Below are 19042 nucleotides of genomic sequence, written 5' to 3'. Positions count from 1 at the left end.
TAATTTCTTAAATTGCTGTCCTTTCATAAAAATAATAACCATATGTACTATTTTTATTTTATAAAATCGATCATATAGTTATCAAGGGAGTAGGGGTGGCAAAAGCTTGTAGCTCATGGGTCGATTGAATCGCACCTAACTTGTTTGTTAACAGCTTGTTTGTTATCGGACCGAGTTATTAACGAGAAAGCTCGCCAGTAGCTCAGTCCAGAATTAACGAGTTCAAGCTGGACTTAACTTGCTCGTCAGCTCACGAGCTAGCTCGACTAGCTAGGTATCAATTTGTGAATTTGTATGAATTTGTGTACATTTTATACTGTTTAGCTAGGTTCAGCTCGATCCAAAAAGTTTGTAAAATTTATTTTCTTCTTATAAAAACAAGATCCAGTCAGACCCAGTGAGCCAGCTTGAGCTGGCTTGTCACAAGTTCAAGCTGAGATTTTAGCTTGGATGCCCTAAGTCCATCTCGCTCGACTGTAGCTCGGTTCAAAATTAACAAGCTAAGCTAGAGTCTAGCTCGGACCGAGCCAGCTCGTTGACACCCCTAAAAGGGAGGTTATTTGACACTTATTTAGACAATCTTAATCATTTTAAAAATATTTGAAATTTAAAATAAAAAATAGACATGTCTATAAAATATGGTAAACTTTAATGCATGTTTTATCATACAACAAATTACTTGAATTTCTATTGTCCGAAATTAACGGTCGTTATTGATGTATCAAACAATACTTAAAATGCATAAAATGTGACTGTTGTTAGACTATCCATATATCCAATAACATATCTATAAATTTATCATTAAATTTCCATTTTTATTAGATTTTTTTAAAATTAAATCTTTAGTCAAAATAACTACTATTGTCAAGTGCACATTACTTTGAGGCAAGGTTCTAAATAGCGATTATAGCGCTATAGCTTTTAAGGTTTGAAAAAACTATAGCGCAACCATAACTAGCTATTTAGAATCATTATAAAAAAAAGCGGTTAATAGCGTTATAGCTTTTGAGGTCCGAAAAAGTTATAGCGCAGCTATTGCGTATCTATAGTTAGCTATTTAGAATCCTTCTTTGAGGCTTAACTTCTTGTTATTATGAAATATTTCCTGTTGTAATATATACGAAGAGAAATGTTAAACTATTTCATTGTTTTCGTTTTCCAATCACGCTTCGCATCTAAATTGTCGATTCAAACGACTCAATGTGATCTTCTTATTAAAATGTACTTAAAAGTCAAATTTTACATTTTTAGAACCTTTTATTAATTTTTTATATAGGTACAGACTCACGAATCACAGTTTTTGGATGATGATTCCGAACCTTCTTAAAAACAATGATTTTGTACCTATCTAAAAAAAAGTAAACTTTTTCCAAAAAAAATAAATAGAAAATTTGGTCTCCACCACATTTTAATATGAAGATCATGTTGAGCGGTTCAGATCAACTGTTTGAAATTTCAAAACAGACATAAAAATGTGTCATCACACATTAATTAACCGTATTTATAATTGGTTTTTATTTTATTTTCTGAAAATATTAAATTTTCCGGAAAATATTATAATTGATTTTTCTGACAGCTAAATATATATACAATAGAAAACTTAAAGAAAAACGCATACTATTTTAAAATGTTGATCTTTTTCTCCATTTTGAGCAATACATATGCACACTTCATATATATACATAGATAAAGACGTCAAAAATCAATTACTTGTTGTAGATAAATATTCTTTATGACATAGAACAATGTTGACAATTCAAAATTATTTTCTGAAATTTAAATAGAAATTAAATAAATTAAAATAAAATTGTCATGATGTGTCAAGAGAGAGAGAGAGTTGCAGCTAAAAACTCACAGTAGTATGTGCATTACATGAATACAATATTGATCGTTTTTGTTTAATAAAAATAATAGAAATCCAGTGATAATTTTTTCTATATGGATAGTTATCATACTAGCAAATTTTATTATAGAAAATACTAATTAGATCAGACTGAAAACTAAATCAACTGAACTAAAACAGGTGAAGAGAGAGCTATATATCTTATGTAATTGGAGGAATGGACACTTCTCTTGAACAACCTTTTCTTTTCCTAGAAAAGTCAGGCGAGATATATAAAACGCCCCTGGTTTCTCCGCCAGTCGTTCTCATTTTTCACACACTCCCTTTTCAATCTGTCCCTAATTTTCTTTTCTACTGAACTCAATGGAAACTCCAAACTCATCTCCTCTTCCTCCTCCCGTGAGAAACAACTCCGGTCGCAAGCTACAGAGGCAGAGAAGCCGTTTGCAGATGCATGCCCCAGCTTCCATCAACGTGGGACCGGTAGAACCCGCTTCTATTTCCAATTGGCAAGCCCCGATACCGCTCCTCTCTCCGCTTGATGTATCACCCGTGCACGGCGACAATAACAGTTCTCTCATTGTAACAGATGCCGCTGCTACGGCTACTGCTACTGCTGCTACTGCTTCTGTTGTTGCTCCTTCCGGTGCAAGTGCAATGTGGCGGCACCCAGCCGAGCCGTTCTACTATGAACCATTGCCAGGATGCACACCAGGATTTGCGTTTTCAAACTGTACATGACATAGTTTCTTAGTTCCATTTTCTTTTCTTTTTTGCTTTGAGATCGACTTTCCTTTTTTTTTTTAATTTTGTACAATGATCTTGATTCTGTATATTGATTATGTACTTTCGGTAAAATAAGATCGTTTTCATGTCTATTTAATTGGAGAAAGAACAATTAGTGCAAAAACTGATGCAACAAGAATAGTCTATTATGATCACAAAGAAGAAGAAAAAGAAATTTTGCAAGATTAAAAATCCAACTTTGGCAAGGAAAAAGATGAGAGAGAGAGGCTTGGCTGTTGTGGAATTAACAGTAGTATCATGTGGTTGGACAGGAGCGAGGTGTCCTTTTTGAAATTCAATAAACCTAACAAGTACTCAGTATTCACGTGGTGCATGTGTGATGTGTTGTGTGAATGTGTGGCCATTATATTTTTTGTTTTTGATTGAACATGCATGTGTGGCCATTAGCGCTTCTTCGGCGGAGAGTTGGGATTTGGAAAGCGATTCCAACTTCCAAGAGACAGTGACCGCGTTTGCCGAGGCGGTCAAAGCGGAGACTCCGTTGGGCCGAAATGTCACAGGCCTGTTTCAGACTCTTCTTCACAAACGAAGGCCTGCCAAATAAAATTTGTTTTATATAAATTCACTTGTAATTATTGGGTTACACATTTTTTTATCGATTTTTTTAAAAATACCCCAATATTAAATAAAATTATTAAAAATAACCACGTTATCCCTAAAATTTTAAAAATACCCCCCCGCAGATATTATCTGCGCTCCGTAATATTAATTCTCCCCCGCGGATAATATATGCTCCCTGGATTAAAAAATCCCGCTCGCGGATTTTATCCGCGCCCCGACCCTTTTAATTTAAACGGACCCGGATCCCTTCCCCCTTCCCCTTCTACACCGCCCCTGTGCTCTCTCCTCCCTCTCTGTCTCCTCACGGCGCCCCCTGCACACATTTGTTTCGGCCTCCTCTCTCTTTTCCGCCTTCACTGGACCCACCCACCCCTCTTCTCTCTTTTTCACCTCACTAGAGGCAGCCCCACCCGCCCCGAAGCCCCACCAGCCGCCCCCCTGTCATCTCCACTGTCGAGGTGATGAGCCACCAATCGAACTGCACTTGAAGCTATCTCGGGATAAAGATAAACCCTTCTCTCGAATTTGTTGTGTTGAATCGAATTGATTGGTTATCGAGGCGGGTTGTTGATTTTCCCGAGTCAATCAAAATGATGATTGCTTAATTAGTGTATGCATGCCGGGTTAATTTGTGCTTAATTTGTGCTTAATTAGTGTATGTATGTATGCATGCCAGGTTGATTTTCCTGAATCGAATTGATTGCTTAATTTGTGCTTGTATGCATGCCGGGTTACCATGGTTGATTTACACATTATGTATAGGATTATAGGGATTTTTTATGACATTTTTGATTTATTTGTAAAGAATTATAGTGTGGCAATTGTGCTTGTATGCATGTGCGGTTATCATGGTTAATTTTTCTGATATGGTTGATACATTATATATAGGATTATAGGGATTTTTTTATGACATGTTTGATTTATTTGTAAAGGAATTTTATGGACATCATCAGTACAGGAACCAGCCTCACGGAAAACCAGTAGGTATCAGGCTGGTCCGAGGACAGATTCAGAGCCTGGGTGACACGCAGGTGACCTGGACTCCATACCAGGAGCTATACAGTGAGGGGAGGTTGCCGCAGACTGTAGCAGATGATTCGGCAGTGTGGCTATACAGGGGTCCACTGGTGTGCTTCTAGATAGTGCAGTTCCACTATCCGGACCGGGTGCTCCATCAGTTTGGATATCCTCCACTCATCTCCGCAGATCCAGACGTCCCGAGATCTGAGATCAGGAGGCTACACGGGTAAGTTATGCTATTTTATTATTTAGTAGCGGACATTGGTTATTGACTTAAAATTGCAACTAACATATTAATTACAGGATGACGCACGACAATCACCCCGATAAAGATTGGAGTTTGTTTTACCAAATACACTACGAAATGGTGAGAAATATGATTGCCAACTTGTGGCATATGCCGGAGGATAGGGTGCAGTTCCAGGGAGATCCTCTATTGAGATATGAGGCTTGGTACGTACGTGTCGGCATGGCCTCGGTTTATCTAGAGGGAGATTACGGCAATTTTCTTCGCGGGAAGATATTCTCAGAAGATGGTTACACCCCCACTGGCCGGAAAACGACAACCTGAAGTGTTGCATCTAATTTCCAGTCGGGATGTGTCACTTCTCTTCGTATATATCTCTTGGTTCTTGTCAACATGGTACTCTCTGATCTTTTTCGTCAGTTGCTTTTTGTTGGCGAAGAATTGGCCTGCTGCGAGCTCACTCTTGTATTCAATCCGATGACCGTAGTAAGAAACATCTGCTTCTCGAAAAGCAGATGTGTCATTGAAGTTTAGGAACGGGTGAGTCTCAGAACGGTCACTTAACGGCATATCTCTATTTTGCTTCACAGTGGGCTGTGTGTATTCTTCTTCATCTTCCTCATCTACCTCATCATCCAAGTCTCCTTCTCCCCATTCATCCCCAGTTTGCAGATTCTCATCCGGTACTCCGTTGGATCTTCCTGTACTCGTGGCAGTCTGGGGTGAGGATTTGGTTCAGGTCCAGGTAAGGATGGAGAACCTACGGATATATGTGGGATAAAAGGTGGAAATTGTGGTTGGGGTTGGATAAAAGGTGGAGATTGGGGTGAATTACTGTATATTTCTGGTTATGGTTCTAGTACTGGCATTGCTCCAGGTACGAATAGAGGAGTGTGTGGTTCATAATTTGGTTGATAATTTTCTACAGCCAAATTTTGGGATGAACATCTAGCTCCCGACTCTCGGTTAATTCGGCATGCAAAAACTTCCAACAGAGGATCACCGGACCTCACAACCTTCCTAAGCAGGCCTCTGAATGCTCCTTCATCTCCCAATGTGATTCTGAGATACTTTCCTGCTTGGAGCATACGGGCCTGTATTTCTAATTTCCAGTGATTCCTATTGTAGCCGCTCGCTTTATAAATAAGCGAATGCAACTCCTCGAATGAGAAATTTTCTTCAACCCAATACGTATTTACTGGAGGTTTGGAGTAACGTACACCATACTGATCATTTATGAACTTCCCTCCAAAATGTACTGAAATTCCAATAGACATGGCCAATGAACTACATTCATAAATGTCAAATATTTGGTTATTTTACTGATTTCAATTGTCAACAGTTGAGAACAGTACTTGAACAGTATATATGAACAGTATTTCTACAGTTTTTGAACAGTAGTTGAACATTATTTATGAACAGTATTTGAACAGTACTTCAACAGTATTTGAACAGTACATAAACAGTATATATGAACAGTACGTGAACAGTGAACAAACAGTCGGTGAATAATCTGTGAACAGTACGTGAACAGTCAATATGTATACGTACATGTATATGAACAGTGCATGAAAAGAAAATACATAAAAACATAAATAGTAAATACGTATATGTATATGAACAGTGCATACCTGATTTACCAGCTGAACATGTCTCCTTCTTTTCCTTCTTTTCCTCTCTCTTCCTCTCCTTCCTCTCTTCTTCTCCTTCTTCTCTTTCTCTTTCTCTTTCTCCTTCTCTCTCTGACTTATGATCTGAATATTTATAACAAAAAATTGTGCCAAAAAAAATAATAAAAGGGTCGGGGCGCGGATAAAATCAACGGGGGGGATTTTTTAATCCAGGGCGCGGATATTATCCGCGGAGGGGAATTAATATTACGGAGCGCGGATAATATCCGCGGGGGGGGGGGGGGGGGGGGGGGTATTTTTAAAATTTTAGGGATAACGTGGTTATTTTTAATAATTTTATTTAATATTTGAGTATTTTTTAAAAATCGGTATTTTTTACAGTATTGACTATTGAATCTTTAAATCAATGGATTTTTCACCCACCTAACATAATAGTAAAAGGTTTATAGGAAATGTAAAATTTAGTCAGTAAATATATTTTTATATGAAGATATTCAAAATTTTTGAATGAACTGTTCGAACTTAAAAATTATAAAAATATGAGTGCATAGCACGAACCTCATATTACCATAGCCTCACTCTATTGAAAGTTTCAAATTGTGAACTGACAAATGCTAAAAATTCCAACAAAAGCATATAAACTTTTGGCATAGTAATTGAAAGGGTTTAGGGTTTTGTTTATGTGTTATTGAAAAAAAATAAAAATGTTTGGATTCTTAGTTATTGATTCGGTTCAAAAGTCACTTCTAAGTAAATACATAAAATATTGTCATCATTCTAGTACATTTAATTTATAAAAATTTATATCTATTTTTGAAAAAAAAACAAAAACTTTAAATTATTTAATGATTGTTATTCAAAAATAATTTTCAAAATAGATACAACTTTTTAGAAATTAAATGTTCTAAAAAGATCATAATATTTTTTGTATTACCTAGAAGTGACTTTTAAACCGCGATCAATAACTCAAATTTAAAGCATATTTTTTTTTCAATAACACATAAAGAAATATATTAATTTCTCTTACAGTTGTGAAAAATCCAACCGGAAAAAAATGTTGATTCGGATTATTTATCGCAGTCTTTCTAAGAAATCAAATTATATTGTATTCCATCTATTTTCAAAGAAATATATTAAACATTTCTAATATTTCAATACAAAAAATAAATAAATTAAAAAAAAATCTGTTTTGTAATAAAAAAAAACAGTGAGAATCTCACTGGAAAGAAATTATAGAACCGGTGAGGTTCTCACTGGTTTGGGCATTTTTCGAAATCCCGCTGAAAAATGTTGTTCGTACAATAATCATTTTCGTCTATTTGACTAATTTGCAAAAACATACAATTATTGAATTTTACGATTTCTTCTATTTTAAGATTATGTAGGTTCTGTTAGTTTGTAATAATCTAGAAGTCAATAATACGATAAGTTAATCATAAAGCTTTGTTCATGAATTGAATGTTTATTTATATATCATTTTGTTGCCTTGAGTATTATTGAAATTATGGATCATTTCGAGTTCATGACTGAAATTGTGAAACTCCATAATATAGATAATATATACTCTTAAAAGTCACTGACCAAGGTAATTAGCAGGAACACTAATTACCGCGATAAGGTTAGCATGTGGATTAAAAGATGGTTAAGTTTTACAAACCACCTGACACGAGATGTCATTTTAATCACATGGATACATGTTCTAGGAACATGGTATTTGACAGACCTCGAATGAAACATTAAATAGAATTGTGTTCGTGTCATTTATGTTTTCATTCAGTGTCAAAGTTCTACAGTATGAGGTATTTATCGTTCCCACTAAGAAATATATATGAGTAAGTGTTATCTAACGCTGTCCGTAAAAAGCAGCCATAACGGTAGCATTTCCATATATATAACTTAGCTGAGGAAGTGATAGTCTGCCAAGAATACTATTTGTCCCTCGTATCTCTATACGAGCTATAGCATCACTGGGCCCCTTGATAGAGTTAGATTATCTGCATGCGGTATAATTACAAGAGTAATTATATTTGATAATCTACTCAAGATCAAGAAAAGATACAGTTACCAAGGATGACACACATCTACCTTGAAACTGATCTGATAGCTATGAGACAGAAGAACTGACACAAGTAAATTGTTTACTGGATCGTGATATTGTACAGTACAGCATCGTCTGTGTAATTGGATGGTCATGATGTGTTGCCAGATGCCACCCATGACTAACAGAAGTTAAAACAGTTTTAACTCTGTTTACCAACATAACACAGATCCTATTGGGTCACACCATATAGGAGCTACTCGGAGAATCTTACTGATTAATTATAAATTGATTATAATTAATATTAAGATGGTTATAATTAATTATACGTGATATAATTAAATTATAAATGTCATTTAGAATGACAAGCAGAAACAACGGTTAATTTATAAACGTACACGTTACGTTGTATAAAAGTTACCGAACAATAACCGAAAAGAAATATAATTGTACATGACAATTATATATATATGATTTGGAATTTTAATTGTTAATTATGGGCTTGAATTATGGATTTAAAAGCCCAAAATAATCAAAGCCTTAATTAAAATTAAAGGCCCAAAGTCAAAGCCCAAAATCAAAGCCCAACACTATTCATGCCTTAATGGGCCAAGGGTATTTTGGTCATTTTCACCCTATGCCGACTTCCCTTGTGTTGACATGTGTCATGTGAGGTGGAAAGGGTATTTTGGTCATTTCACATGATAAAAGGATGAGGTGTCAAGGGCTTTTGGTAAATAGATTTGTTTTGAGGGGTATTTTGGTCTTTTGCCAACCTCCTCAAAAGTCTATAAATAGAGGGGTAGGGGTAGAGAGAAAGACTCACTAATTCACGTGTTAATCTGATTACTTCGTTGATCGGTTTTCCCTCTCTTCCCTGATTTCGGTTATTACGAGATTCGGAAAAATATATTTTTAGATTCTGCGGTATTTCATGTTTTGCTTTATTAGTAAAACGGAATAACTTGCATTCTTAAATATATTTAATCTGTCTCTTTTTCGGTGAATAGTGTTTCTGCAGAATTCCGCGGTTTACGGTATTTCTGGCAGAAGAAGTAAATCGCTCTCCGGTTAGTCCTGGTGGATAACCAATAGAGGTATCACACGTGTGATACTGCGAGTCGATTCCATCCCTGGTGAGGCTCTACTCGCTCGGTCTGCATTCCAACTGAGATTTGGAATCAAGGTATAAATTGTTATATTAATCTATTTAATTTGTAAATAGATTTAATGCTTTAGGAAATCAATTATGGAGTAGATCTGTAAATAGGATTAAACGAATCTTCTTGATTCATTTAATCCGTAGCTTAAGTTAGATGTAAAAATTTTTGTTTTACTCTTTCCGCAGCTTAAGCTAATTAAATGGGTTTGAACCGTTCCTCGAAACCCAACAGGTTCAAGAAGAGTTGGAATTGCAATGTAATATGTTTAGATAGAAGAAATCATGAAGACCTTTATCAAGAATATAAATTGTAAAATCAGAAGCTTGGTAAAGTAAGTTTGAGGCTGTTTTTACAGAAGTAAAACGTTTGTAACAGTTATAAAACGTTGTAACGTTTTAAATCTGTCAAAAACGCTAAAGTAAAAGGTTGATCAAACTCAGAAATAACCTAAAACGTTGTAACGTTTTCATAAAACGTTGTAACGTTTTAGAAATGGTAAAAATGCTGAAGTACAGGCTTACTGAACGACCTAAAACGTTATAACGTTTTAGGATTGTCTGTATCAATGTTAAAGTCAAATTTAAAACATTGTAACGTTTTAATTAAACCTGAGCTTCAAAAAATTCCTGTTTTTGATCAAGATTTTACAAAGCAAAATGTTACGTAATGTTTTGGATAAGTTAGCTGAGCTGTCAGAAAAGTGTAAACCTAAAATCGCATTATAAGCTAAAACGTTGTAACGTTTTTGAAAAACATTGTAACGTTTTTGGAAAACGTTGTAACGGTTTAGCTCAATTTGATCAGTCTTTTGCTGTCTCTATAAATAGAGCAGTGGGGTTTTCTTCCCCACTATCTTAGCCGACCTTAATTAATTCAAAAGCGATTTTCTGAGAGCTTAGCCTACTCCATTGTTGTGAGAGCTTAAAACTTCAAAATCTCTCAAACAACCTCAAATCCACTTCACTAATCTCAACTTAGATTAGGTTAGAGTGATCTATTGAGTGTTTCTCTTGAGTAGCTTAAATTAAGAGACCTTGTTCTCATATCTTTGAGTTGACCGTTTGACTTCCCGCTTGGTGTGTAAGGGTTCAACGGTTCACAAGTTGTAATCCTTTCGTATTGGGTAATCGAAAGGCGCACCACTCAAGGTTGCGAAGCCCCGGAGACATAGGCATTTGTTTTGCCGAACTCCATTAACATCCCGCGTGTCAAATTTCTCTAAACTCTTCTCTTTACTTTCAATTGAGATTTAAGTTCAGTTTTTGAGCAATTAGATGTGCCCCTTAGTACAACAAAAAGCAGGTAGAATTTGAATTTTTTAAATTTTTTTGGATATTAATAAAAATTTCGGAAAAATAAAAGATTAAAATTGTAGAAATGTTGTGTTATATTTTACTGAAACTAGTGATATCGATGGGATTGCGGATTTCGTTGATAATAAAAATTATATAAATACAATAATCAGTTTTATGATGAGGATGTATCATGTTAAATAAAATAAAAATAAATTGTTAATATTTTAAACCATTTTTTTGTCATTTTTAATAAATAAAAAATAGTAAAAAAAAAATTCAAAAATAGTAAAATTGGTATTCTACAAGTTTATTATATAACTAATTTATTGAGCTACTTAGATCAAAGTTTGAAGTTTATATAATAGATTTTTAAAGTAATAACACGGAAAAAGTTATGCTATCTATAACACCTAAGCCTTACTCAACATATAAATAATATTGTGTTACAAAATAATAGTTCAATTAATAGTGATATGCTAAGGTTTTAATAATTTGAACTTGAATGAATCTAATAGAGTAATTTCATATTATTGATGAATGAAAAATCATTTAACATGACAGCCAAGAAATGCCTTGATACTGGAGGGGTTTGATCCCAAAAAACATGTATTACATATTTTTCTTCTTAATATCAAAAGATATTCAGCATTAAATAAAAAATAATGCAACTAAACCATTTTTGTTAATATATTAAACACAACAAAAGGTCAGCATTAAATAAACCTTTGCTTTATCAATATATTTGGTTGAACTTAATTTTTTGGTGTTATCAGGTGAAACTTTTGCAACATTATTAAACCATACTTATTGTTTGATTTTGAGAATCAAATTTTGAAGCAGTGGCAAAAAAAACAATACTTTCTGTGAAGGAGATCGTATATTTAAAATACGGATGAAGGATCCTTTTACATGTGAATAATAAATAATTAGATGATTTAACTCTAATTAGATGATTTGACTCTAATTTATTATTTGATATTAGAAAAAACTGAAAAGTAAAATTTTATGTGTTCATTATTTCTCAAAATATATAGTATGTCTATCAAAGTATAATTAATGAATGAGTCATTAAATTTTAAATTGAGCCAATTTAATTAATACATGTCTTTTATAAATAATTAAGAAAAATACATCCATAATTTTAGTTCTTAATTAAACAATATTTTTTAAACTATTAGGTGGATGTTAAATATATGAATTTTGTCTAGTTGGCAATCAATTGCCAGAATGCCTTAAAAAAAGTTCTAAAGACTTCTGGATTTTGTCTAGTAATATGAATATTATTTTATATTGGCACAATGGACAAATTATTCTTCTCTGCTCATTCTAGCTGGGACCTTAAATTTTTTTCTTTTGAAGTAACTAAAAACATGCATATATAAACAATATCAGTAGTTAATTAGTAGGGGTGTCAACGGGTACGATACGGGTCGGTTGGAGACATTTTCATACCAATACCTATTATGATAATTAACGAAAAAAAACTTTACCTTTAAATGTCTTTTTGAATACAGTACGGATTGTGTAAATGGATAAAAAAAATGTCATTGACATCTTGATTTGTGTTTTCGATAAAATACTTTTCAAAACAAGGAATAATAATAATAATAATAATAATAATAATAACAATAATAATAATAATAATAATAATGAATATATCTAATTTGTATTATGAGAATTTAATAAAATACAAAATTTTATTATATCATGTATCATCTTCATACAAATATATATTTATATATAAAATTTTATTTTTAAAAAATACCTTATACAATAACAGATAAGATAACAAAAAAATCGTTACTCTTACCCGTATCTGATAAGCTAACGAAAAAAAAAAAAATCTTATCCTTGCATTTTCAGATACAATACAGATCAGGTAAACAGATAAAATGATGCCATTGACACCCCTATTAATTAGAAAATCGCTAAGAAAAAACCACTCAATTAAATTTATGAAAGTGTGTATAGCAAAGAGGCAACAATGCTCAACTAATTGCTTACTCAACGAGTATTTCCAGGTAAAATAGATCAATAGAATACAAGTTTGTACAAAGGCTTGAAAGGGAAGCGGTTGCTTCTGTGTCAGGCATTTCCGGTTCTTAGGCTCTCTTTGTCCCCTTTTTTTTCTTTGAGAATGCGTCATGACGCTTGACATTTGAACAAAATTTGTTTCTAATTAATGAGATGATAAGTATATCGTACAATGGTACCTAGATAGAAAAGTTTGTTTCTTTTCATTCAATTTCTATTAGATTATATAAATGACCAGGCTTCCCGTTTGATCGTGATGTAAAACAAACTCATATTATTTTATCATATTCAAATAAGACGAGGGTTCAAATGCACCCTATTATTTTTCTCCGTTTTCAAAGTCCGAATAGTCAATCTGAACCATTAGATGCAATCTATATATCATTTTTCTCCGTTTTCAAATTTTACATTTTTTGGAATTTTTTTACTATTTATTAAGCCACTTTGAAAATCGCTGATCCAATGGTCCAGAAAATGTAAAATCAGCGATTTTCAAAGTGGCTTAATAAATAGTAAAAAAATTTCAAAAAATGTAAAATTTGGTGTCCAAGCACATCTTAATATATAGATCGCATCTAACGGTTCGGATTGACTATTCGGACTTTGAAAACAGAGAAAAAAATTTCGAAAGATTGAGTGCATTTAGGTGCACAAAAATTTGGATGCATTTGAACCCTCCTCTTCAAATAAATCCACTAACAAATGTTTATTTGACAATTATTTTTTGGTGGTTTTTTTAGCGACTAGTAGTTAGAGATCCTTGAATTGTTCATAGGATTGTTAACCAATCAGATTCTAATATAATCCAAAGAATCTATTAAGATTTTATATTAATTTATATTTAAGAAGAATTTGAGAATCCAAATATATACGACAGCAAAACATAGATGAATCACATCACAACAGCACAGTCTATTACAGACCACTAAAGCCACTAAAGCATGGAAAACACCAAAATAGGTAAAACCACACCAAAAAAAAAAACAAGGATGCAAGTAGAGTGGGAAAAATGGAACAGCGGAGTCGGCTCTGTTACGGAACGACACATATGTCAGTTGCGTGTTATGTTCGCTTGTTTCGTGCTATGATCATTCACGTGCCGTGATCATCTTTTGAAACTTTGCTACGGCACGACACGTCACGTGAAAAATCTAGTCACGGCACGGCACGGCACGTATTCACGCGAGTCACGTGTAATTAGGACCATTAGATATTCAATAAATGGTGAATTTTGAATACACTAACTTAAATTGTGATTCAATGGTTACGCGATACACTTTTGGGCACGACATGATCATTCGCGTGCTGTGACCAACCCTTAATATTTTAGTTATGGCACAGCACGTGAAAAATTAACTTGATTACAGCACGGCACGAGATAAAAATCACGACGTGTTAGTCACGGCACGGCATGACACATCACGTTTTTTCCACTCTAGATGCAAGTACTCAATCCAGAAAAATATCTAGGTATATGTCTCAAGCACAGGGGTTGAATCACCTTGGTTTTAAAGTACTAAATATCAATGTATAAGCGTTAAAATTAGATAATTTATGTATTTATCTTTAAAAACTGATCAATTAGAAGAACAAAAATTTTCAGAAAAATGGTACAATTTATTTTCTTTTTTAATAAAGAATAAAATGAATATTTTGTAAATTAAAAATAATTTTTAATACAAAAGAAAATAAAATGAATAAATTCGTGAGTTTTTGAAATTAAGAAGGGTAAAATAATACGTAATTTCAAAGTTTTTGAGGGGTATACATGAAATTCTCCCTAAATAAAACATACACGAATACATACAAAAGAGCTCACAGTTATTGTGCTAGTTTGAATTTAACTCGACAATCAATTCGAATCGAATTTGAAATCTACAAATTGGACTCTACTGTCTACTGATCTGACTAAAAAATCAAAGGGAAAATAATTTACAGTGATAAGCTGCTGAGATGGAGGAAGAATTGCGAGTTCCAAAGGAGGAACAAAACAACAATCACAAAAGGTTGCTTTAGTGGTCCAATCATGAGAAAGATAAAAATAAAGTATAATATTATATATACTACCTAGCTATTCTTTGAACCCCACATTAATTTGTTAGCGGAGATAAACTATTGCAAATCTTATAATCTCCTGTTTGACAATTTGTTAATATCTGACCTCTCAATCCTTTATTTACATCTCTACTTTGTTGCATGTTACTTGGAACTTGGAAGCAGGGGCAGACCTAGAGTGTTATGAGAGACAGCTGTTTTTTTTTTTTAATTTTGAGTTTTACTGGAGATCGGATGTTCTGAATGACTTTGTTTTTTCCGGGAATTTTTTTTGCCTCTCCTTTGGATGCTTCGGGTTAAATTTAGAGTTAAAATTAAAATAATTTTTTTTAATTATGATTGATAATTAGAATTATAGGTTAGAGAATCAAAAATTACAAGTCAAAGTATAAGTTAAAGCAATGTTTTTTATCGAGTACCTAATTAGTTAATGGATTTAAACCTGATTAACCATCCCCCCCTAATTGATAGCCTTCATTTTTCTTATAATAATTTTAGATGCACGTATAATTTGTATTATATACGAGAGGATGACTCAAATGCCCTATTGCTTTATGCTCCAGTTGTATTCTAATATCTTTATCTTCAATTTAATAATTCAAATAAAAGATCCGAACCGCTCAACATGATATCCATGTTAAAATGTGCTTACATATCAAATTTGACATTTTTTTTGGAATTTTTTTACTACTTTTAAAACAAATACAAAATCAATGTTTTTCAAAAAAATGTGGACCATTAAAAAATAATGATTTTGTACCTATCTTAAAAAATAGTAAAAAAAATCCAAAACATGTAAATTTGATCTCGGAGTACATTTTTAACGTGCATATCATATTGAGCTGTTCAGATATTTTGTTTGGACTTTAAAATCGAAGATAAAGATGTAGGGGTAAGATTGGAGCATGAAATAATGAAGCATTTGAGCCCTCATTTACTATGAAATTGATTTTATTAAATAAAACTATGTACTAATGTACATCGTTATTTAAATTATATCCGTAATAAATTTAAGTCAATTTATTTTTTTATAAATACTTTATTAAAACTATTCAACAAAAAAATATTTAATATTTTTTATTAAAAATTTAAAATTATTTATATCTATTTAATAAAAAACTAAACATCTATCATATCAGTCCAAACTTGCTACAGTTACAACTTAAGAAATATAAAGTACATCTCCAATTTTAATTTTCTAATTTGAATAATATTTTTCATATATTAAATACATATACATAAAAATATTTATATGCTAGAACAACTTTTAATTTATTTTTCAAAAAATGGTGTATATTTTATTTAATAAATGTTGAAAAGGTCAAGCCGTTTAATTATATATCTTATATTCATAAAAAATTCACATTTGAATTTTGAACATGTAATGTCTGCAAACGGATTGAACTGAATCGAACTTACCCAGTTTGACTTTGGTTTAAATTAATTTTGAACTAAATTTGGTTTGAATTAATTTTGAATTGAATTTTATACGAACTCAGTTTCGAATCTTTTATGAACTTTTTTACAACAAGGAAGAGTGATAATAGTAGCCAAAAGCGAGAGGTGAAAGTCGTCTAGGGTTTAGAACTAAGAGCGAGGGTTACGACTTTCGAGTTATGACTTATGGTTGGGCAGCCTTTTGTTTTCACTTTTAAGTCATTAGCGGAAATCAATAGTTCACGTTACTTTCGAACTAAAATAGTTTGCGAACCTATTTCAAATCAAATTTTTTATGAACTTTTTCGAATCAAACTCTAGTCGAATCACGAATTTTTTGTGCAGCCCTAAATGTCCCAATCGGAGAACATTATTTTTCAATAGATATTTTTCCCATTCTATTGAATGGATCTAAAAAATAGTGCCTATTTGCTAGAAATCCTTGTTTTTGTATGACAATCCATAAAAACTATGGACTATAAGTTGGGGGTGGGGGGTCTTATGGCTTCTATATATATTAAGGTCCTATTTTATACTCTAAACCTTCTTTGATAGTATAATAAAATAAATTCATGTGGTAGCTTTTCCAGGTGTTACTGGATGTGCTTCTGAATAGTTGTTTAACAGGAACATAATTGAGCAAATGATAGTGCTATATATCCTGCTTGCCCTTAAAGACATCTTTGTTTAAACCAAAAAATAAAATAATACCACTTCCTGATCATTGCAAAGTGGCAAACAAACTACATGTGACATTATCATTTTTTTAAGAAAAAGAATTGTGCTTGACACACAAAGTGCTAAATATTTGACAATTAATTTTGGAGCAAATTAGAGCAAATTCCTCAAATTCATTACATAGAGAGACCTTAATTGTTAAGCTTCCTAGTTCGAATAATAATTAATTAAGATAATTTAATTAGCTTTATTTTTAATATGGTGGTAAACTGGTAATTAAGGTGGCATAGAAAAATAAAGAGTTTGGCAGTTGGAAAGAATATTCTAATTAAGAAGAGAAGTTTACAATGCAAATTAAATACATAAGCAAACATTTAATATAAACAAGCAAGCAAGCAAGCGCACACACACACACACGTGTGTGTAAATCCTTAAACGCGGAAAGGTCAAGATGAATTCATGACCATAAATGAAAAAAAAAAAATCTCATGTATGCTATATATATTTGTTAAATATAACTCTTCAGAGATAATAAATTATTTTCTCCTCAATTATTAGGAATACTCATATATACCGCATTGTATATAAATAGAGAAAGAATTCACTTATAACACATTACATTATGTAGTTACAACTTCTTAGAATATAATTTTTCAAAGTCCAAACACTCGATCCAAACTGTTCAACATGATCTCTATATTAAAATGTGCTTGGAGGTCAAATTTTACAATTTTAGAATTTTTTATTTTTTATTAAGTATTTTACAAAACTATTGTTTTCAAACCATTGAATTTTGTGTCCATTTTAATAAATAGTAAACAAATTTAATCACCAAGCACATTTTAATATAGAGATCACGTTGAACAGTTTGGATTGATTATTTAAACTTTGAAAAATTATATTATAAAATGTAGTAACTACTATAAAATGTTGTAAGTGGATCCTTCATATAAATAATCACGTTATATATTTTGCTGTGTACAATTAAATGACATATGTTGAGATATATAATATTCCATGTTATGTACTATATATCAATAATTCATGAAAAAGAATTATGCCCAAGTCCCTTACAAACAAAGAAATGAAGTGGAGAGAGAAAACATTCACTTGCTTAAAATAGTGAAAATCATGTAGAAGATGCCATGCAAAAGCATATATACATGGCATGCGTAGCGTTGGTACTTCCAATAAAGGAGTAGGATCTGCTCAGAGGCTGGGCTCCAGAAACAGTGCACGGAGAGGAAGGGGAAGAAATGAGAGGAAATTAATTAATTAGCGCATTGTCACTTTCGAACAGTATTTCGTAAATTTCGATTTGGAAGTAACAAATTTTAACGAAATACACACCGTCGTCACCTCCGAACAGTGTCAATTCCCTTCCGCTCTCCTCTGCTCCCTCTTAATTCGCTTCCCTGCTTCTGGAGCAAGTGATGGAGTCCGGACTGGTTACAGTTGGTCGCTCTTCACCTCCTCTCCCTTTCCTTTTCTTTAATGAAAGTCTCTTCTCCTCTACTGGAGCACGGTCTTAATTAGGGTATGCAACAATATAGAAACTTAGCGTTGCAATATTACATGCGTTAATTAAGTGCAGTATAGGAATTCTAGAAAGAATTCGACGTTCATTAAAATATTTGTATGTACGGATTCTAAAGCAGATCAAACAGACGCAAAACTTATTAGACTTTAAATTTGAGTTCGATGAACATCAGACTCAAATTATTCCCCAAGAATCCTAGCCTCACATGTGGATTAAAATAGCCACATGCTAAAATTATATTTGATAACATTTATATTATGTTTTGTGAAACAAATTAACATTTTTTTTTTTTTTTTTTACTAAAAGTTGAAGGTCAAGCCATCAAATTATTTAAGAATTTCTCCCTTCATATTTCGAATCTGTGACCTCCCACACTGAGAAAAATTACTTTGCCACTAGACCGAAAGCTAGTTCTCAGATTAACAAATTTATTAAAAGTTAAAAGACTTTTTTATTTCAATTAACTCGAATTTGATACAAGTGTTTTTTTTTTAATAAATGAAGAACATATATACCTACAATATTAGTTTTCTAATTTAAGCAATATGATTTTATATATTTAAAAAAAAATAATTGAATATACGATAAAACTATACTCATGTAACTTAATTAACTTGGTTTCGTTAATGAAACTGGGCTTCGGTTTTTTTACTCAAAAAAGTGTTGCAAGATTTGAAATTATTTTCTCTGTCT

The sequence above is a fragment of the Carex rostrata genome, chromosome 11 (assembly GCF_964058835.1).
Source record: "Carex rostrata chromosome 11, lpCarRost1.2, whole genome shotgun sequence".
NCBI lineage: Eukaryota > Viridiplantae > Streptophyta > Magnoliopsida > Poales > Cyperaceae > Carex > Carex rostrata.
This window is presented reverse-complemented; position numbering follows the sequence as displayed.